Source organism: Hirundo rustica, chromosome 3 (genome assembly GCF_015227805.2).
Source record: "Hirundo rustica isolate bHirRus1 chromosome 3, bHirRus1.pri.v3, whole genome shotgun sequence".
Classification (NCBI taxonomy): domain Eukaryota; kingdom Metazoa; phylum Chordata; class Aves; order Passeriformes; family Hirundinidae; genus Hirundo; species Hirundo rustica.
Window position 1 is genome coordinate 82479852 of NC_053452.1, and position 24027 is coordinate 82503878.

General features: G+C 38.1%; 1 long non-coding RNA gene across 1 annotated transcript; it reads left to right on the forward strand.

The window, feature by feature from the left end:
• The first annotated feature begins 178 nt into the window (after positions 1-178).
• Positions 179-13375, forward strand: LOC120750825 (uncharacterized). Its single transcript, XR_005700164.2, has 3 exons — positions 179-280; positions 8406-8555; positions 11868-13375. It is a non-coding gene; the product is annotated as an uncharacterized LOC120750825 (long non-coding RNA).
• Positions 13376-24027: the final 10652 nt, after the last annotated feature.

Sequence of the window (24027 nt, forward strand, 5' to 3'; positions counted from 1 at the left end):
AATGAAATCCTGCATGTGCACTAGAAAGGTAGTTACCACAAAGGGTTAAAATCCGTCACAGAAGTGTTTCTTACTTGCCTTCAGATATTTACATGTTAAGTATAGGCTTGTTACCCTTGGCTCCCTTTATAGAAACAGGCACCTTTGAAGGATAATTAATCTTTCCTTTTCAGCCACTCAACCTTTGGGAGGTGGAAACTCGTGATTTCCTACAGCTATTGCTTTGAATAAAGCCACTCCACTTTCATCTGTTTACTGCTTGCTTTGCAGGAGTATACAGGTAACAGAGTTTGGGGTTTGTTGTTTTTGTTTGGGTTTTTTTTGTTTGTTTGTTTGTTTGTTTGTTGGTTTGGTTTTGGTGGTTTTTTTTTTAGAAACAGTGAATTTTAAGCACTCAAAATATTATTTAATAGAAGTTTAAGGAAAGCAAGTTTCAGAGTCAAGAGGATTTGTTATTCAGAACCGGTGCCATCAGCTGGCAGAGAGCCAAAATGTTATAATGTAATCCTAATGTTCTATCATGATTTAGTTTAATGTCAGATATAAAATATGTTCCATGAGTTTTGTCTGAATAATGCTAAAACCAATACACTTTTCTGGTAAATTATCTCAGACAAGGGATTTGTTTGAGAACACTGCAAGCTCTCATGAAAGGAGACTGCATTATCACTTTGGAGCTGCTTCCTTTGTCTGCAGCATAATTTCCAAGACTCCCAAGTGGACATTTAATGCCTAATTGAAAGAGAAAGAAAACAAATTGAAATATTTATCTTTGAACTCTCAGTACGTATAGCCCAATACATATTGTGATTTAGATCCTGATTATCATTGTCATTTTCCTTTTTTTACAGCTGAGTATACATATTTTTCCTCTTTTTTAAACAAGACTGGAGTCTATAATTATACATGGTTGTGCAGATTCACCCATGTCATGCATTGTTTCTCACATGGGAGGTTTTTTCTCTCATGCTTATACTTCTCCTATTACAGTGTGAAATGTCCAAGAGGAGACAGTGCCAAACACTCTAACAGGTCTACAGTGATTTCATCAGTGTCTTAAAATCCTGTCTAGAGGATTTTCTTGGAGTTTCTTCAGTGCAGATTTTAGTTCACCAGAAGATTTTTATTGCACATGAGTAAACTTACTCTCAAATGCTACCAGCTGTACAAATCTAGAAGTCAAACCCATAAGCTATTTCACTCTCCAGACACTTGTTTAACTTAATTTACTGGTGCTAGAATTTAATAATTTGATTATAACTCCAGTAGTTTTATTTCTAATGGAGCTCAAAACTTTATGTGCAGTCAGTCAATAATATAAAATCATAGGAGTTTCAAATTTTACATTTTGATTACTCTTTTTCCACCAGCTTTTCCTATTACTTTCAATATTTCGTCCTTCTCAAATTTAGTACTATGATTTCTTTTCTCACAACATTAAATGATTAAAACTAAAATAACTTTTAAACTGAAATTCATTCAAGATTTTTGATAATGTTTTCATATATATCTCAAGCTTGTTGTGCATACACCAATTTTTCCTTACCCAAGAAGTTGTTTCACTTGTGGCGCTGGTATATTTTTTCTAACAGGGAGAAAATAGAATTAAATGCCGCTGAGAAACCTGTTGCATAAATAAAGAAGAAACGTAGAGCAATTCACTAGGATTTTTTCTCTGGATTTTCCATTACATTTGCTTTATTTTATAATTTCAGGTATCATGATATTATGTCAAGGCTGCTCTCTGCAAGCTCTTGCAGCATGAGATGCTTTGAAAAAGTGAAGGTTGTTAATATTTTTAATGGGAAATTTCAGGATGAAGCAGATTAGCCCACTCCTGTCAGAATGGGCTGAACACATCCCCAGGAGAGGGGGGGAGAGAACAGTGCTTCTGACCAGTTTTACTGTATTAGTCAATAACATTTAGAGAATAATAATTAAATATTTGTAATGGCTCCATAGATCTAAAAATATTTAAAGACAAAAAATGTCGCTGAAAATGTTTGTCAGATAATGTCCAGGAAATTACCTTTGCTGGTAGTTTTTCCAGCTAGGAGAAGAAAACAGCTGAATTCTTGGAAAATGGTCCATTGTGAATATACTGAATTTTGGAGGGGGAAAAAAAAATGTGCAAGGTTTAAATGTAGTGTCTGTTAGTAAGACCGAATTTGTCCTAATTTTAGGTGCCACATTTACCTTATCTCATCCTGTTTTGACTATGTGCATTGTTCATTCATTGGTCTTTATATTTACATGTCATGTTTTATCTCTGGTAATTTGGAATGAATATATTCCTTGAGAATTCCTCAACAAGAACATATTTTCTGTAATGAAACAACTGGTATGAAAAGTATTTAGTCTTAGCTGCTGCCACACACCATCAAAGTACCAGGAATAGACTGGAATTGAGCTCCTTTGCAGTCCATGTGTGTTAGCACTGTTTACTTGCTAAGCTGCAGCCACACCAGCGTGGGTTGCCTTTTTCTTAAAGGACCAGCCCCAACACTCCCTCTGGCTGCAGTATTCCTCAAACTAATGAGCACAGTGGTGAGGGAGAGGATTTCAATGTGACATCTCCTAAGAGACACCAAAGAGAGGAGGATGCTTGCGGGTTCGCAAGGCTCTTTCACACACATTAAGGAATAATGATACTACAATGAATAACGTACTGGAATTATATACTCTAATGTATTGATATAATTTACATATAAAAAAATTTCATTTGTTATATTTCCACCTCCTTTACTCTTTTTTGTGTTTTAAGCAAATGTGATTGATGGTGCTAATTATTTTGGAAGATAGGGCAGGTGTTATCTGTGACAGAATAGCTGAAGAACTGCAGAATACAGGTAACAGATTACAAGTACCTGGATAAAGTGGTGTTCTTTGGAGCTTCTTGAGTCTCTTATTTACATTACTTGCTGCAGTGCTGCTTTACAGGAGGCTGCCAGTATGCCCCATGTAGCTTTGCTATAATTTGAATGTAATCGTATTAACTTCCTATCAAATAAGGATTGTAACTGGAATCCTGGCTAGCATCTTACTCTCTCCTATAATTGTAGTCTCTCTATTAATATAAAGAATTAGTTAGTTCGTGTAAATAGAACAATAGAAAAAACTTGTAGCCAAAAGTCTGGAGTGGCAATCTGAGTGGTTTTGATGTGCTCAGCAAGGACAATTTATGCATAACTGCCTGCTATGCAGATTACTGTTTTATCTCATTCTAGCACCAAACTAATTCAGAGGGCAGTTCTGAGTTAACCTGCCACCCCAGGAGACCTAGTTTGGTGGAGCTTTGAAGTCTAGTTTTGAAGGCTATTAATTTATTCCTTACTGGCAGAAACATCTTTGTTGTTGTTGTTGTTTTGTTTTGTTTTGTTTTTTTACCCAACAACTATAAGGCCAATCACTATGAGCTGATGGTCATGCTTTGAAGTCAGAGCTGTCTCATCTGTCTTTCTGACCCTTGTGGTGACACCCCAGGATGCATTTCCTCATTCAGACGAGGCTGCTGCCTGTTGCCTCACCTCAGGACAGCAGGCAGGGCTGCAGCAGGGTTACCACTCTCTCCATAGGCAAATTTTACGTTGTGCCAGGTCTGTCTTTACACAGGAAGAATACTTGCATTGCAAGAGTATGTCTCAACATTTTAAGACACTGCTGTTTATGATGTGAAATACTAGCTAAACATATTTTAAACCTAAGACTGTAATGAAATATTTTCTGCTCGCTCTCACATGGTTCTGATTTTCAGGGCCAGCTATGCATTTGACCATGGGTGAAAAAACTGTGTGACATTTTGGTAGACAATATTTTTACTTTCTTAATACGTGGAGTTTATTTACTGCTTGCAGTAAATAATGGGTAGAGTAGGGCCAGGGAGACTCTAATGCATAGTGTGTGAAGATTAGGAGTAAGATGTGCCTGTTGATTTGAACAAAATATGTTTAGTGCAGCCCACAGAGCCCTGACCCTAGCATCGTGGCATCCAGCCCAGAGAGTGAAATGTATTCCAACAATAAATCACCAGATTTTGCTGTATTTGACTGTGTTAAAGCAGCCGTCTGCAAATGCTAGGACCACCAGCTATGTTGTTCCTGTTGTATATCGGCTCTAACCAAATCACTGCTGCTTTTTATAAGTAAATATTACTGATATGAGTGAGAACGTGATTTAGTAAGCACAGGTCTGTGCTGTTCATCACCCAACAATCTGTGCTTGATTTGCAGTGCACCTTATCTAGCTTCCTTGGGGAATGTCTTGACGTATTAAAACTAAATTTTGCTGTTTTCACATCTTCACAGTCCTTCAGCTCTTGCTATGAAAATTCTAACCATCATTTCCAGTTATCGAAAAAAAGATGAACCTTGGGAAAAAGCATTATTTCAGCTTGCCCTAAACAAAAAAATTACAATTGAAATAACACTACATTATACTGCAAAAATTTTCCATTGTTGGAGCCTATGTTTTCCTGGACCAGACTGTGCTCTGCTTTGAGGCATCTTAAGAAGTATCTTTCTTTTACAGCTTGTAATACTCCAAACTCTTTTTAATTTGTTTTCTTAGTGTGAAAAAGAGGGCAAGATGTCAACCTTCAAAAATTCAATTGAATTTCCTAAGAGTGCTAAGCATACAACCAGATTTTTCAGGTGAGGTGAGAAGAACAATACTTTGCATAGAAAATATACAATATTGAAGTATTCCTCTCTCTCTCAAAACAAACAAACAAACAAACAAACAAACAAACAAACAAACAAACAAACAAAAAAAAACCAACCAACCAACCAACCAACCAACCAAACAAACCTCCACAAAACCCAACAAAACAACAAAACATACAGTAATTGATTCTTATTTTAAAAGACACTTCAAGCACTCATGCAAGCACAGTCATCACTAATGTTCTTGTCCTGCTCCACTTTTTGCAGGTTAGGATGAAGATTCACTTATGAAAATAGATATACATATATATATGCATATGCCTATACATATCTGTATACTTGTGTACATGTGTGTATTAGTGCTATGATAGAAGTTCAAAAATAATGAAATTTCAAGAAATAAGTGTAATAGTGTAATGCAGATGTGTTGGCTCTTTCTGAAACATTCACCAAGAGACCAGTGTCTCACTGGGGTATTGGTGACTTGAGAGTGGAGGTGTTGGCCACATTCTTAGGGCACATCATCAGGCGTGGTAATAAAAGGTGACTTGTCAAATTGTTTGCCACCAAGTCTCTCAGGTTCAGGATACTATGCCAGATTTGGTCAGGAATCTGAACAATATGGGCTGTCCTGCACTCTGCCTTCTCGGAAGCCAGTTGGATATCCCTTTTACTGTCTTCCCTTGTTCCTCTTCAGTCTGGCACTCTCCTGGATGGACAAAGTTCTCCAGGAGCTGGTGTGTTTTCTCTTAAAATGGTCCAGATTTTTGAGTTGATAGGAATGCCACGGGTCAGTGGTAAGGCTTTGAATTTTTACAACAGGTTTTGCACAGCTTTAGCTGACAGTAGCAGAGAATTTTGCAAAACTGTTGTACTTGGTTGGATTCTGCAGGGATTTGCTACTTCCCTGGCAGTAGCAAAAACTGAAGAGCCGGAGAAACATTGAAGAGCTGGAGTTAGTTGGGAAAGACTGTGGGAAGAAGATGGCAACTGAAGATGTGAAGGTTTGACAGTTTGGGGGAGCTGGAACTTTAATAAGCTCATCCTGCTAGCTTTTAATGTCACTGGAAAATGAAGGACTGTTGCCTCTGTTTCTGTGTAGAAGCTTGGTGTACCATACCTCTGAAATGTCTCTTCCTTACAAAATAAAACCAGAATATATTAAATATTTTTGATGTTGTGAACCATGGGTTTCAATGTCTTCAATGTTACTGGAGGGCACCAGTGTCATTTTTGCTCCTGGAACAACTATGCTTTCATTCCCTTAACAGGGAGCTTTTAAAGGATTTTTTTCACATGTTTCCCACTTATTTTTCTCAATGATCTTCCAGATAAATTATTCAAAGGGGTTTTGGCTGTAGGCTACTGTTGGCTTTTCTTGGTATGGTGTTGCTAAAACACATTATGCAGTCCCTCAGGACATTTTCATGTGCCCACTATATGCAAAGACCTTTATTTAGCCTTTAAAAAGCCCCTTGCACAATTCTGCAAACAAGGTTTGAATACATATGTCTCAATACCTTTTATTTGAACAAAGCAAGTGTTTATGTAGAGCAGGTTTTGTACAAAAATAGGTCAATAGATAATATTTGTAGATGTCTCTCACCCTGGAAAAAGTTATCACTAGAAATCAACACCCACTTTCTTATGAGATCCATTTATGCATCAGAGCTGCTAGTAAAATGTCCCAAAAATATCTGTTTGGTTGTTCAGCTGACTTAGAAACTCATTTGAGCTGGTTAGCAGGAAAATTTTAGCTAAGACCAAGTGTGATGCAACATGAATGCTTTTAAGGTTCTAATCTCTGTGCTTGTTTGCTTAGTGAAAAAGTTTCTACCCATTGGAATGATTGCTCTTTCAGTGCCTTAAATCAAACATACCCAGAGGCCTCAAGATGAGAAAAATAAATATTTGAAATAAACCTTGTCTGTTTGCAAGGTTCTCCATAGCCTGGCTCCTCTCTGACACTTTCATTTTCCCCTTCAGGAACTTGAAAGGACTATGCAGAGACGCCTCAAACCAATACTAAAGAGGCTAAGAGGCAGGGCTTATGAGTTGTGGGAGGAGATTATAAGCAAGAACAGGGTAGCCTTTCAAGGGTGTTTTAACCTTTATACATGCTTGACTGCTTTGAGCTCATCCGGTTTGGTAGAAAGCACAAAAATTAAACTAAACCAGAAGGGAAAAAATCTTTGTTATATTGAATAAAAAGGTTTAACAAATATTGTCTGCTTATTCTTTGCTTGGAGAAAAAGGCTGCTCTTTCATAAAATACCTTAAATTCTATTTTCACTGAAACCAAGAATTGTAAAACTCAACAATACTTGTCTCGGAATGTTTAGTTATTTGTAAGGAAAAAGTTTTATGTGCAGTAAAAAAAGACCGAGATATCTTCAACCTTGCTTTTTTTGCTGCTATTGTTAATTTTACAGCATTTTTATTGGAACTTAGATGCAGAAGGGATCTGTCTGGATCACTGAGTTCAGACCCATGCTTTGCAGCCAATGTCACTATATGTGCACAATACCCTCCATAAAATCTGATGAAAGTCTATGAGTAGATAGGAGTAGTCAGACAGACTAAAAACATATCTCAAGTTTTTTTCAGTATTTCAATGCCCTAATGGCTACAGACCTTTATTTAATTTCCAAGCTATGATTTTTTAATCTTTTCTTACTAGATAGTCATTCATTAATATATACTGTGAAAGAACTAAATTAACAGAGGGATATTGTAACCATTTGTGAATGCAGTTAAATTCTCCAGAGCAGAGAATACTGTGCCAATAGAAATATTTGCATAGTACTAAAAATTAATGTATGTGGAAGAATATAAATCAAGTAATTCAATGTGAGCTTTTAAAGCTTTCACATGATTTTCACATCTTGCGTGAACAATGTAAAAGATATGCCAGTAGTAATGTCTGAAAGTGCAACCAGGCACAACATTCATAGGCTATAGGTTATATTTTAAAACATATAGTGATAGAAATGACTGTTTATTATCTTCATTCATGCAAAGCCAGTATAAAACTATTACTTTTATAGAGGCTTGGAAATGTAAATAGTTTTGAAGGACTGGAAGCATATAAATATGCAGATATGAGTCTATTGACCCTTTGATGTGGCAATGGCGAAGTCCCGCACAGACTGTGCTCCTTTCACAAGCCATGCAGACAGAGTAGGGCAGGGAGTTTCTCATCTGTGAGGGTAGGCACTTCTGCAGGCTTGTGGGGAAGAGATACATCTTGATTTCTGAAAGATATATGATAGACCCGAAATACAGGGCTAAGCTTTCTCTAAAGTGTTCCTTACCTTTTTCTTCCCTGCTTCAGGGAAGTGAGTCATGAGATTTGCTGCTGTTTATCCATCATTCTCCAGCTCTCATGTTGCTCAGGGGCAATTGGTACACCCTGTGCACTGAGGTATCTACCAAGGTGACAAAAATATGCCCTTTTAGGGGTATTGCAGCAGATTGGTCCTTCTCCTGGAGTCTTCTTGCAGATGACTGACTGGCAGAAACAAAGATGTGGGATAGATTTGAACTGATTTCTTCCACACTCGGGAATCAGGCTATGGAGTATGCTACAAATTTGGGTGCAACAACAGACGTGGTACATATGCTAAAACTGGGGAGACTGCTCAAATAATTGCACCGTCTGGCCATTGGAACTGTCATGCATTTTAATCACTTTCCTATTTTGTGACAGCTCATGTATATTTTTATGTTTGCTTACATATTTAGAGAGTGCCTTCTTTTCTGCAAGTAACCGTATTTGTAAAACAACAAAGTGCAGAGGAGCCCAGCCAGAGATTGCCCTTGTGCTACTACGCAGGATGAATTCCTGAGGAAGAAGAATCTCAGAGACTGATCATGAGTATTGTTCACACTAAGGTAATCTGCCTTGTTCTACTCTTCAAAGTACTATGGAAGTACTCCTGTGAGATTCCTTGTTTGTTCATTCTAGTTATTTCCAAGTTGGAATTAATGATGTACAGCAGTTTAAAACTATGGCCATTCTTCGCCTCTGCAGGTCTTGATCCCACAAAATATGTTATAAATTCCAGGCAGGCTCCTCTCCAACCATTTTGTTTTGATTGTCGCTGAAGTTTATGGTACAATTTCCAATCCACACTTGTTTGATATCCCCAACCTCTACCAAATAGCAGAGATTTAACTTTTTGTCTCCAAAGGCACTATGGCGTGTGCTTCTGAAAGGGTATTTTGGAATCTGGACTAAGAAATGGAATCTTCCTGTACCTGTAAAACATACAGATTCAAAGGAAGGCTGGGTAGATGAAGCTGAGAGGTTTTCTGAAACACTGAGTCCTATTGCAGTGATTATACCACATCCACACCTCCTTCTGCTCATCTCTAAAATATTCAGTTGAGCAGAGTTTTGTTCATGCAGATATCAACAGAGATTAAGTTTCTTAAAAAGAGGAGTTCTGCATCTAAAAATATCACAGTACCTTGCACGCTTTTGTACCTATTTTTCTGCAGTATAAAAGTCTGCATTATCTGAATGGGATGAAGGGTCACACAATAGAAACAATTAGTTAGAAAGAACGATAGTAAACGAAGAAGTGAATTTTGCCTCATATTCTATAGATTGCATATGCTTGGTAGAGTTATTGTTTGCTTGGTATAACTATTCAGTCAGCATCTTGACAAATTTCCATAGGTCTGTGCACTACTCCAAAATATAGGAGTTTTATTATAAAATGTATTTCCAATTAATAACTTGATGATCCCTTTCAAAGACACAGTCTGACCACAAAGGTTCTTTTTAAAATGGACAGAATGTATTATTTTCCATAGCAGGATTAAATAGATAAAAGAGTGGTATTCATAGCAGTGTTTGGGTGGTATGGCTGTCAGTGATCTTGTTTTAGTGATGTGATAATAGGAAGTTCTACAGAGGAAAATTGAGCAAAGAGGAGGCTTTTGATGCTGACATAGAAAACAGGCTAGACTGAGTAATGATCTAAGGAGATGCTTGTCAGTACATAAATGGGAAGGGGGAGGGAGCAGGCTGCTATCTATCAGCCTAGAGAATCTTGCACACAATTTTACTTCAGCTGCCCAAAATGTTTTCAAAATAGTTCAAAGTATTTTAAAATAATAGTTCAAAAATACCACCTATGACCCATATGTATCCTTTGCCTAATGATTTCCTGCCACCTCCTGTTCTTGACCAGGACAGCTCAGAAGGAACAATGAGTACCATTTCCTTGAAAAGATAAATCCTTAAATGAAGAATTTGCAGTCCTTGAGGAGTCCAGTAGGGTCCTATTTCTCCTCTGGTGTGCCTGCTTTTAAGATGCATTAAGAGGACAAAAATGTAGGTCACGGATATGGTAGCACAGATTATTTCCTTGACATTATATGTGAGGATTTATAGAAAATTATGCAGATTTACATAGACTAACCATGTCTAGGGGGAAAAAAAGGTCAAGTTTCCGACTCTAGGTTCTTGATTATTAAGTTTTCTTGGACAAGATTGGACTAATTATTGAAGTAATTTTCTAGTATTGGCAGTTCAATCCTGGATGGATTTGAGTTGATGGAGTTCCATTTTTTCCAGTAGACTCTTTCTTTTGTAGCCCTTTCTTCCTTCTTCACTTGTGTGCAAGTGTAGAGGACACTAATCAAAGCCAGGACTATTGATCTTTTTGTAAGGAGTCCCTGGAGTTTTTTGCCTCTGACCAAAGGATTCTCAGCTGATTGAGTTGTGGCTAAATTTGCAAACCTAATGGGGTTTGGTCTAGGGCTTTGAACAGTGATATAATTTCCATAAAGCAGGTGAGTGAATGGTGCAATCTTTGTGTGTGGAATATGTGAAATTCTTTGTAAGCACTAAGAAGGGCATAGGGATTGAATAATCTGATTTAAATGCTTGGGTGTTTATGGATGACCTAAAATTATTTAATGCAGAGAAGTGCCATTTGAGACAAAAATAATTCCAAGTGCTTGAAACACCATATCCAGCTTTGCTGCAATATCTAGATGCTCCTGTGAACTACTGTGATATTGAAAAGCTCAGGACTAAAAAATTTGACTACTCATATTTATACTGACAGTAGCCTTCAGAGAAGAGTAGTTTTCAGGGTAAATTATCTGAGAGCTTCATTGTGGTAAAGGAAAAATAGATAAAAAACTAAATAAGAAAAACCAGCAGGAGAGGAAATACATGCTTCTTTCATTTGTATAGGTGTTAAAATGCTGTGTAAGAACCTTTTCATACTTCACAGTTACACTTGCAGACCACTGGAAATATTTATAACCAAAGAAAGCTACAGCATGTGCAGGGAATTCCTTTCCTATTTTTAAGTGTAAGTGTCTAGAATATTTGAACATGATTTTATGTCGCTCCCGTTGTTCTCTGATGAATAAAATGGGAGTGCTCAGCTGTAAGTCCTGGCCCTATACTGTTGAGTCTGCAATAAAAACCTTTTTGAATCAGGATAAGAAGAGCTACATTCTGCTGGAGTTATCACAAGTTTTGAATCACCTTGACAAACAGAAACAGAAGTTCTTCACTTTTGACATACAAGAATGTCCTTGTTACAAAGTCTTGTACACCATATTGCCAAGCCCTGATATTATTTGTAGATTTCCATATGACAATTTAGTAGAGATATTATTGAAGGATAACATTTGAAGGACTTCTGTGTACATGCATTTTGCTGCTCTCTCAGGCAGTCTGTCTGTAAATATTTAAATTTTTTAGAATCCATATTTAATCCTCTCAAAACTAGAAAGAGATAATATTTAGTTTAAGAAAAAGCAAGTTATACATCTTCTGGAATATTTACCTTTCTGAAAATGCTTCTTGACCTTTAACCTATGTCATCTTAGCTCTGCTTTCAGTGTGATCTTTAAGGTTTGAGAAACTATTACATATTTATGGTATGGTAGTGTCTGAAATCCTCAGTCACTCTCCTGTATATGAGGACACCACATACCTGCACTGGGAAAACTTCTGAAGAACATTTTGAAGACCTTGGGTTCTGAAAGACCAGGTAACCAGGTGGGGAAAAAAAAAAAAAAATAAAAAATCTTTCAATGTTTATTGTGGAACCAGAGGACAGACTGATGAAGTGAATTGCTCAAGATTGAATGAGAAGGTTGTGGGAGAATTTGGAATTTGTGAGTCCCTGTCTACCATCTTAACCACAGACCTGTTTTTTTTTCTGATTACAGGCACTTCACAGACATGTCCAACCTGCAAATCTTGGACTTTTGGGGCTGGATCCAGTTGCAAGTTCCATGCTGAGGCTGTACCACATTGCTGGCAGTGGAACTCTGTTGATTCTGGTCTTATGAATACCCTGAAACCTCAGCGGTGGGATGGTGTCATCAAAGGAACAACTAGGCTGCTAGGCTGGCATTGCTTGGACCCCTCCAAGGAAGCCATTCCCTCAGCCCAGTGCTGTCCTGCTCTAGAGAAGTGGGACTTTTTGCAGAGACATTCTCATTTCCTGCTTCTGGACAAACCAGTCCTCACTTGTCCAGTTCAGAGGCCCTCAGCCCTTTGTGGAGATGGCATGCAGGTCATAGGGCTAGAAGTATGTAGATACCTGAACTAGGCTGGATTACATACCTGACATTACCCATAAAAGCAAAAACAACTTCTACATAATTTCATATATTCTCTGGGGGTTGTACTTTGAACATTCCAGAGAAATGCTGTATGTCCACCTAAGTTTCTTATAGCTTTGTAGGTCCACACACTGGACATTTCCCAGTAATTTTCTTTCACCATGCAAGACACTTGGCTTCTTCCTTGGTTATTGTTCTGTACCTTCCTTTGACATCTGTGAGAAGACTCTCTCCCTCTCCCTTCTTAGTACAATCTTTTACTGGTAGCTTTTTACAGATGCCACGATCATTTAACTGCTGTACCAAGGTGGTGAACAAGAAAGCAATATTTAGGCATGAAGTCCTACAGTGTGCAGCTACCAGTGCTCTCTTCATCGGCCAACCACAACTTCCCTTCCTATTGCCCACCTGGGAGGGAGCCACAGAACAGCCGGGGAGGAGAGTCCTGCCTGCAGTGATGGGGATAGGCGGGGCTGCAGCACGTCTTGCCCTGAGCACCCACCACTGAAAGTGAATCCATTGCACGTGGGTGTAAGTTGGTAAATCCTGATGGGAAATAGATTGAAAAGATCCTTGGTTTTTTTTCATTTGCTTTCTTTCCAACCAGTTTCCGCTCTTCTAGTTGCACTGCTGAAATACTTCAATGTCTTTTGATGACGAGAAAGTAAGAGGTTGCATGAAACAGCTATTCTGCTCTGGGTTCCCTGCCCCTGAATGGACTCTTCTGGGGGAACCTATATCACAGAAGAGGAGAGTTATAAGATCTCATCTGTATAGCTGAGGCTGAGTCCTGATTTAGAATTGGCTCTTAGCACAACTCAAGTCCTAAAAATAGATGACGTATATTTATTCATACTTTAACTGAAATTAGCACGCCAAAACCAACTTTGTTGTAAAAGCATAAAAAAATGTATTTCATTTGCTGTGTGCCTTTGTCCTATCTATGTGCAATTGATTTCTGGTTTACAAAAGCAAAACTAAACAAAAAAACCCTAATTTGAGCCAGTATCAACACAATTGTCCTGATACAATATGTTCACATCAAGGAATCAATTTAAAAGTGGTGTCGAAGACAGAATATGCTGAAAACTTTTCTTTTTTGTGACTTTAGCAGTAATTTAGGTTTCAGTAAAAATAGATTTTGCATGTTTCACTTACATTAAAGCATCTTCTGGGGAAAATTTTTCCTTTTTTTTTTAACCCTACATTTTTCTCAGTTTGAGTAATTAAGATTTCTGGACTTTCAAAGTCTTCAGTCAGAAAAATATTCTGGTCCTTTGAAGTACTTGATAAATCTCAACAATTCACCACTGTAGATTCTGTAGACTTAGCAGTGGCAACTTGATTCCTATCTCACTTGAGGGAGCACATGTGAAGTAAGACGGCAGGATAAATTAAGAGAAAGGCAGCTTTTGTGCCCTGTGGTTTATTGGCTTCAGAATTTTTCAGATGATATGTTAAGAAAAAAGATCATCTTTGGTTTCAAGGTGCTTTGATTGTTTATTTCTTAAACAGGGGAAGTTACAATAGTTCTGAAAGCTGTCCAAAAATGCTGAAGAAAAGAGGGAGGGAAGAAGACTGTGGTTTATCTCAGACACACTTCAGGTCCATCTCTTAGCATATACCCCAATCTATAAGGCAAAACTGAGCCTTTAGCATTAGTGTTTGAGCACCTTGCTGCTTCTGAACTGTGGTATCCTGAATATTGTAATCAACTGAGTGAAGCTCAACTTCACACTCCTTTTTGAGCTCATAAAATCAGCTCTCATGAAATACTAGAAAGCAGACTACTCTTGAACAGTGAGGTCAAGAACTACTGTGGAAGGATTTGAAGACATTTAAAATTCGCATCAGGTTTTATAAAATATGTAAAACATACCAAAAACCCCAACTCTACTATTAAACCTGTTCTGTTTCTTCTAAGCAATGCATTTGTTTATAATATAGATTAAAATATTGAGTAGTCTCACAGGTATGGCTTCCATCTGGGTTAATTTATTCTGTTACAATATGAAGGTATGGATGATAAATTATGCATTTGTTTCCAGACATGAGAATTTCACTGCTTCAGAATGCACAAAAACAAAAGAGGATTCTGCTGCTCCCCAGGGCCACTGTGTGTTCTGTAGTCTGTGCACTGCAGTGGCAGAGAGCTGTGACACCCCACACTCACATGTGTTTGTCACTGCGACCTCATCTGACCCTGTTTTTAGGATGTTTAAAAACCATGCTTCTTTCTGTAAATGCAGCCCAGTCCATGTAGAGAAAAATTTGGCCAGCCATGGCAGTGCCACAGATGTAAATAGTTCTCATGTTTTCCCGTGACAAATTTGTTCACTGCATTTTTGGACTGCGTTCCACTCATGGAGAGCCTTGTTGGCTTTTTTAAAGCTGTTGGACACAAAGTAACACACATTATCTTTTTTTTTCTTTTTCTTTTTTTTTTCTTTTCTTTTTTTCCCCTGATTGTCTGTGCCACTTTCCTCTAATGGTATTTCTGTTAGCAGTTCTGGCTGTAGAGGTTTTGTGGCACCTATCTCACAATCTAATTCATGTCAATTAGTTGTCAGTCCAGACAAAAAGCACTCTTATTCACTTTGTGTAACTGGTTCCCAATAAATTTTTCTTGTACATCAGCACTTATGGTAGCATTTTTCTGGGGTTTTTTTTCAGTCCTCATTTTGTAGCTTTTATCAACAGCTCTTCTCAAGAGATCAAAACCTCTTTCCCACTCTGGCTTTATTTTGTATGTTCTTACCCATGAGAGTAGTGCAATAAAAAGGAAATTAGTGAGGTTGAGTAATTACACGCCTCTCTCTCTTAACTAACATTTAAGGGAGATTTTACATGTACGAACATATACCACTTAAGTCTTTATTCAGGAAATTAGATCAAAGTGAAGTTGAAATGTTTCTCCATGGGATTAAGATACTGAAGAAGTTTCTAGGGATCCAAAAACCAAAGAAACAATGAATTGAAATTCAATTTCTTAGAGTTGAATTTGCCTCATTAAGTAATGGTGTTTGGCTTGCCTGGGGACTGTCTCATGAGTGAGTCTAAAGGTTTACTGTTTGGGAACACAGGGTGCCCAAATTTTCTACTTTAGTTGTTGGCATTTACCATTACTGTGATTAATGTGGGGGCAGGATGACCTAAGTGAAAAGAGGTTTAAAATACGTGTGAAAAAGTAAAGTTCAGCAAACAAGCTGGTGTTATGGGAGAGTTCATGCAAGAAAACTTAAGAGTTTGAATGAGTTAGGGAAGGTAGAACCACAAAACAAACCAAAGGTAGTATTGCAACCTCACTGTCAGTTTTGTCTTTTTTGTTGCATATGTGGGTTCTGTTCTCAGATGGCAGCTTTGAACCTGGATAGTTTTGGTCAAGTTCTGGCACCTGTTTCAAAGATATGTGTCTCCAGTCGTGAAAACCAGAAAGCAGCTAACATGAAGGATGCTCCTTCCTGAACTCAAGAAGCAAGTGGGAAACAGCAGGGAAAACAGCCTGGAACCCAATGAGTTTTATTGCATTCAAGCCTCTAAAAATAATGAAGAAAAACTATACTGGATGTCAGAGAGAATCTAGAGTGTCAGTATGGAGGCAGGCAGAGCCTTTCCAGCTGGTAGCGCATACTGCCACAAATTCTTGCTGCATGGAGAGTCGAATCTTAAGGCAGAAGTCTCAGGATTGCATTCTTGAAAGGCTGGGGGTTTAATGGCCAATGCATGTCAGAGAGGAACCAAGGGAATGGGAAATAGTTGCCTGCTCCTCCTGAGAGGAAAGAATAATCTGCCAACCAACCTCAGAATTTCACACAAAGTGTGGTCATGCCAGAGCCACACATGCAACACTGAAGAAAAAGTTGCCAAAGGTCAACAGCTCCTCTGGTTTCGCTTTGCATTGGTGATTCCTGTGAACTGTAACAAATCTGAGAGAGGATCTGGGGATGATCTGAAAGAGGTGATTCCTGTCTTTCCATCTGAATACAAAAATCAGGTATGAAACAATACATCCTGAAGGTGAAGACTTACTTAAATATTATTAAGACATTGCTGCAGTGCTGTTTTTGAGATGCCCTCAGTGTGGAATGGTGTTTAATATGGATGTTGAATGCAGATAAAATCAAGTTAACAAATACTTTGTGAACAGCTAACTCATGAGAAAGCTTTAGATTCAGACTGACACGTTTACGTAGCAGGAAAGACAGAAGTGTTGGCAGGGTTAACACTATCTAAAAGGTGCTGTAGCAAAGAAAGTAAACTGTCCTGTATGCCCTCTAAGAGCAGGGCAACTACTAATAGTTACTTATTTAGCTAAATTTTCAAGCTGAATCAACTGTATAACGTCATAGTCTGAAGACAGCAAACATTTCTTCTTATGCTTAAAACTTCCCATTGATTTACAGAACAGATCTCTAATAGAAATAATCACATCAAACTCAATCTAGATATCATGGTATAACAGCTAAATCCACAGAAATTTTAAGTAATGCTTTATTCTAGTCCATTTCCATTCTGAGTAGCCTTGAAGATTCAATTAATTTTCTCAATTCTGCCATGTACAAAATAATTATATTTATCTACTTCATAATTAAAGTTGGGAGAAATTGGCATTTATTCAGACTCCTCAATAAAACATACTCTGTGCAGAGGTTAGCTGGCATAATTACAGTTTTCCTGCAGTTGGAATAAATGGACAACTTGTGTCTATTGATGAGAAATTTGTATAACTGTTGATAGTAGTTTTGGTAACAAATTGAAAAACAGAGGGGTGCTTCTAGGCAGTTTGTATAAACAATGTTAAATGCCTCATGTTTTCTGCCTGCTGTGGAATCATGTAGAACAGTGGATTTACAGAAATCACCTCTGTCATACCCAGCTTGCCACCTCCCACTGTTCAGATGTACCTGTTTTAGTTATGCTGGCTGCACATCAAGGAGATTTCAGACACTTAGTATTCAATGCTGTACAGGGAGAATCTTCAGCAAAATTTATAATTCCTGTGGAGAAATTGTGTCCATGACATCTCTGGAGACTTTAGGAAAGTTTAGGGGGCACAGAGATCACAATCTGGAAACAGTTGCTGTTTGAGCACTCTTCAGAATGATGCCAGCTGGACAAATATGAGGGAAAAGGGTGGGCTGAATACTGATAGGGCAGGAATTAGGTAGAGGCCACACCTTCTTTATCAATTCTCAGCCAAAGAACATAGATTTAAGTACAGAACCTTTAGTTTGTTTTGAACTTGACTCTTTGCAGTGACATTGGAGGAGACAATCTGCTGTGCTGGTTTTAGATCTTGAACAAGGATTCTTGATTTCCAAAGGCTGAATGTCTTACATACTTTTAGACTTATATTACATGGAAGTTTTTTTCTCCAAACCTTTTCACATTTCACTGGTGTCCTTACAAACCATGCAGGCATCAGATTATATAACATATACAGTTATTGAATCAGAGAGGCAGTGTATCTGTCTTTTATAAAATGGACCATACATCGAAAAAAGTATTTAAGGCAGTTTGCAGAAGTGGATCGTATTTGTGGAACCTAAATTGAAACCAAAACCAAAAACCTGCCAGTATCCTAGCACGCAGACCATAAGCTGGTTCCAGCAACACAACTGTAATTTTTTGTCTTCTGCATGCAGAACACAGCTTTCACAGAATATTTTCTGTTCAAAGAGACCCACAAGGATCATCAAGCCAACCTTGCACATGAATGGCCCATATAGAGACTGAACTCATGACCTTGTTTTTGTTAAAGCCATGCTCTAACCAACTCAGCTAAGCACAGGGGAAGTTCATAAGGAAACAGCTGCTGTTTGAAATAATAACCTTGGTAGTGTTAATTAGGTTTCTTCACTTTGGCCTGAGAGTCAGTAAATTTGGCTATGCTAGTTTTTGGTATTTTTTCTCTCCAGTTCTCTTCAACTCATTCTGTTTTGAATGAATCCCCTGATTATTTCATTAAAAGGAGTAATGAGGTGTTGCTTGTGTCATTTAAAAACACCATTTCTGCCTTTGATCATGTAATCTGCACTTAGCACCACTAAGTCAACTGGAAGAGATAAAGTATGACAGTGCAAATAAGTAAATGATAAAGTAGCAGTGCAAATAAGATCAAAGTTGCATTTTATGAAATTTGTTTTACAAGAATACAGAAGGCTGAAAATTTTGAAAGACATATTATTGCTCTCTGCAGATTACTTCACTAGAGATCCTCAAAGATCTCTCAGGTAAAAAGTAAAAATAATAAAAATAAGTCAATGGTTACTTCCTTAAAACTTCTGTGACCAGAACTACTGAGGAGTCACTGATGTATAAATTCAACTTGTGAAAATCAGTGTGATTTTACTGAATTTGTATTTGTAAGAGTAAAAGGATTGTTTAACATCCTCTTTGAAGAAGAGCTTTTATTCTGGATCATGCACATCTTATCTCATCCCATACTGCTTTAATACCAAGCTCATTGAGATGCACCAATCACAAAGTACCTTCCAAATTTGTAGCTGAACAACACAGTGATTCCACTCTATTGCACTCTGATTGTATTCTTCATGTGGTGCTCTAACTGATCTGAAATGCATAAGACTGGATTTGAGATACATCCCTTAATGCTGATTGTCTCAGTCTCAGAAGAAAAGGAAGATGACCTTTGCATACAAGTACCTCTTCGCCTTTAGCTATAAAACCAGTCTTCTGTGGCAGAACAAGTGGGGAAAGTGGAAACCAGTGAAGACTATTTTTAAAAATATTTTTGTTTTCTGTCTATCCCTGAAAAAAACAATACCTATCCTTCAACATTTTTCACCACTTTCAACTAGTATTTTAATTTAAAAAGCCCCAAATGAATAAACAAACAAAACAAACAAAAACCCCGACTCAAAACAATTTTAATTTTCCCCATGTATGTTAGAATACTTACCTCTGAAGACAAAATCTGAATGGTACTAACTGCAGACTAACTATAAGACATTTACAGAAAATCTAAATTTTGAATTAAAGAGATTAACACTTGAAATGGTTAATGTGGAAGGAGTAAGCTGTCTAGCTCCAAACCACATGTTTTTATTCTGGTACTTCTCATTGGCCATCTGTTCTTTGTTGTCTGTCCCAATTCCACCATCTGTCCCAAAAATTATACTCAGCATGATGACTTCACCTACAAAACTGCAAGAAGGCAATAGCTCTGTCAGTCAAAGCTTGTAAACAACCATTGCTTCCTTTGCACTTCTCTTTGTCTTCAGTGCTGGAAATAAAGAATGCAGATTAATGCCCCAGATTTTGGTTCCAATTGTGTCTTTTTTTAAACTCATCTAACATTTTCACATGGTGATAGGAAGAGGGAAAAAAAAGGAAGAGAGGGACAAAATCAGCTGATGAAATTGATACAATGTGCAGCTTTGGTTTACAGAGAACTGCAACTTCCAGAAGGTGGGGGGGTGGGCGGAATTGATCAGTCAAGGGAAAAACTTCTAATTTCCTTTGTTTTTCTGTTGCTTTTTTGAGTTGAGTTCAGAACAATATGCAGATGCTTTATTACATAAATTTTAGACAGCTCATATGAGATGAATCCTGCTTCTAGAATCTATAATAAAAGTCTGAGTCTTCCTCCTTTAGGCTGTGGATTTGCACATGGCAAAACACTATATAGATGCTCCACACCTGAACTTCTCTATCCTTCCTACATGTAGAACTAGTTCATCTTCTTTCTTGTTTGACTGGGTCAATTGAACACTCACCTGGCACCTGTGTGCAGGCCAAGGGACACCTCGATGATGTCAGGGATACAAGCAGGTGATGGGGTCCTGACCCCACGTGAAGATAACTGCAAGGGATGTGAGGATCTATCGGACAAGACATTGCTGGAATTTCTGGATGTGACTGGTAACAATGCATGGATCTGACCAAAGTTAGAGACAGCACTGTAGACTTCATGGGTATTTAAGGGAGAGTGGCTTAAGAAACATCTGCATAAGTGGAGGGGAAAATGGGTGACCTTTTGGGCATGATTTTTGCAAAAGCTAGCACTGTCTGGTAACCATATCAGAAATGGCATAAAAAACCAGGAATGTCTAGATAGTGGTATCAAACCCACCAAATCTGGGTACAGGTGTAGCAAAACTGGGACTAAGGCAGGAGAAATAATTGTGGTTATTTAGTTGTGAAAGGTCAGAGATGACAGAAGGAGGGCAAGAGCAGAGGGATCAAGACACAGGAAAAGATATGCAAAGGTATGTTAGTGGTATAGTTGGGGCTGCCCAGGGCTACCTCTTGATCACCACATCTTTGAGCAGGATGACAAACCAAACCTGTTTCTGACCACATCTCATGTTGAACCTGCTTCTTTTGTCAGGACTGGGTACACAAGTAGTAGCACCAGTACATGCCCCAGGAATGACAGCATCAATGTCCTTCCAAAGTCCAGAAGACTGCACAAGTCCTCTCGCCCATGCTATTTAAAGTATTTGAGGGTGAAGAACATAAATATCAATAAGGAATACCTAAAGGTTAATTTTAGTGTCCTGATGAGGTCTTAAGATTGCAGACATCTCCTGTTTGATTTCTGGAAACTAAGACATCTCATGCTTTGCCTGTCAGAGAGATGTTAAGATAGTAAAGAGGTACTTCCTGGTTTCTGACTTCAGTGAGAGGAGGAGCCTGGTGCCTCAGAGGGTTAACCAGAGAGGGCTGTTCGTGTCGGAATGCACCTAGGGCTGGCCATCAGAAACAGCTGAAACATCACACCTCGCAGGGCGTAGGTGTTTGAGGTCAGCAGCTCATTAGACATTTCTGTACACTTGGAAACCAGATGCCGCAGTCCCTCGTTTGAGGGTAAATGCCTTACTGAGCAGGCCTCTCCTATTACATGAGGAAAATAGCACCACCCATAGTTAGGCAGTCATTCTTAAAGGGAAGAATATGAGTCCCCCGACCTCTTCAGGCTGAAACATTCATATCCCACCTCCTGGAGTGAACGGAAAAGTCCTGGCTTTGCAGATGAAACATGAAGGCCCTCAGGAAGATGACAGAGCCCTCAGTTCAGCTGAAGTGTTTCACAAAAGATAACTCTCAGAGAGAAAACTGCAAGGTCCATACGTGAGCTCTCAGCAGCTGCTTGGCTGGAAGAATAGCACTTTATATGTGATTCAGGGCTCTTTGAGTGAATGACGCATTCTCCCAGGAGGTCTAAAGGATTATGGTACTTTGGGGATCTGGCAGATCAGCCTGATCACCCTCTGGCTGAGGCTGAGCCCATCTGCTCTTGCACAGATGTTGATGGGTGACTCATGCCCAGCGGCAGAAGTCAGGAAGCCAGCTGGGTTTTGTTAAGTTGCCTTTCTGCTTTAGTCCAGGTGGCTTGTAAGCATCCTTATTTGGTAAGATTAGGGTGATTCCCTTTGGTGGATGAATCAGAATTGATTTTGTGTTGGTGTTGCCTCATTCACAAGCTTAGTTGTGTGGCATGCTTAGCATGACTATTTTTTAATAGGACTGTCACTTTGTCTTATTACAACTATAGAAAGTTCGTTCTCGCACAAGTATACTGTGTCAAGGAGAAAAAGAAAAAAAAAAAACAAAAAACCCCAACAACAACAACAAACCCAAACAAACAAAAAAACCCTGTGCTATAGAGGCTGTATTGCAAAAGGTAAATATACCACATATAACTTCATGTTTCCAAGACCGTCACTCTAAAGTTACTTAAAGAGACATAAAAGCTCCCACAAGGAAACCTCAGAGATTTATTCTTAAGGTACATTTTCTGAAAATTATGCAAAAGGCAACAGTTGCACCCAGCAAAACAAGATACTGTTTTGCATTTTGCTTCCCAGGGGGAATGGGGCAGGTACCTTCTTTTTCCTTGTTCATGTGCAATTTTTACTGTTATTGATTTTGTGCCCCATCCCTATCTTGCATGGTAGAATAAAAAATTGCACAGTAAATCTTCTCTTTCAGAGATACTTAGGATGACTTATGATACTTCTGATCACAGATACTTATTATCATTGTTCACTTTTTATTGTCTAGGACTTGCTATCAAATTACAAACTTTGGGTTAGCACTTTGGAAATAGGCATAATTATTTACATTTGTTCTCATTTCTGAATTCTCTTTCTCACTACTTCTGTAATGCATATCAATTTAGGAGCTCAAACTTACCATTTTTAACCTGTCTTAAGAAGCACTGAAATATTGAGATGTGAAATATTGTTGTAGCAGCTGACCAGCAAGTCTATGAACAGTGTGTGCCTGTTTAGGTCAAGTTTCCTCCCTTTATATGATACTCCTTCTACCATTGTGAACCATGTCAGCTAGTAGAAAATTACATTTCAAGCTCTTAAATTTCTATTAATATTGAGACTTTCTTAAATGCTATTTCTCTGAAAATATATTTATCTTTAAAATATAGCACTACAGTAGGACCAAAAAAAAAAAAAGTGTACTTATAAGTTAACGTCTTCTCCCTTCCCACACATATACTAAATAACCTCTGTTTTCTACTAGCAGTTGATGTGTATTTGCTCCTTTTTATCTGCACAAAGAATATATATATAATATATACTTATTCATCTTTATGGTAATTAGAGATGTAACATAATAAGTGCTCAAAATAACTAAATAATGTTTGAAAAATTTTGAATTTTTTTTTTTTTGTTTGCATAAGTGATGTTGGAACCCCACCAAAATATCATACATTTTTCCCATCAGAAAGTTCAGCACCATTTTTTTTATTTCCAAGAAATTTTGCTCATACTTTTATTCTTAACTAAAAAGAATTTGATTTTCTTAACCAAACTTACAGTCCAGCCAGAATTTTACACGCAAATATGACCTTAAAATTTCATTTTGTGTGTGTGTGTTTACACACACACACAAATGTTAAATTAGCTGAGAAGTATGTCAAGCAGCTGAAAGACAATGAACTTGGCTTTAGAGAGTACATTAGAAATTCCATAACATTTGGAATGAAATTAATAAAACTCAGTTAATGCATTTCCATTCTTTCTGTTTGTTACACAGCACAGAAGAGAGGGGAAACAAGTGAATCTGCCAAGTTCGTGATAGGAAATGTCACTGCACAACTCAGAACTGAAACTTTTCCCTTTGTGTGCCCTGGTGATTATTAAAGTACTTACAGGTCTGCTGGTTAAAAGTGCTAAATACAGGGTAAGATATAATTTTTAAGTATTCAAAACCCTTCTGGTATAGTTGTATGAGACAATCACAAAAAAAAAAGTCTTTCTAGAACTTTGTACAGACCTACCAAAATTTCTTTTAAATGGAAAAGGTGCATTTGATCTTCACACGTGAATTAGAAGGGCCCTAAATGTTGTATATGGCTTTAAGCAACTGTTCTGTAACTAAGAGTATCTGTGTCAGATGTGTAAAAGAATGCTGGATACCTAAATTAGGCTTACTGGGGCCATGTCTCACCGGGTACATCTATGGTCTCTTTAAACCTACATTGCCATATATGTGTGTGCCAGATGAATAGATCACGTTTCTGTTTGCGCTGGCTTTGGTAGGATGACACTGTAGTCTCCCGAGTTGCTGGCCAGCCTCAGGATGCGTGGAGAAGCTGCAAGGGATCTGACAGACTGGATGGACGCAGAACAGTACAGACGTGCCAGATGTGTAAAAAGGAAAGCAACAGAAGGAAAAATTTTCTAGAGCTTATTATCTCCTTTGCAGTTTGAGTCCAGGCAGCTCATTGGGAAGTGTGGGAGAGATACCTTTAGCCTTAGCCTTAGCCTTCGCC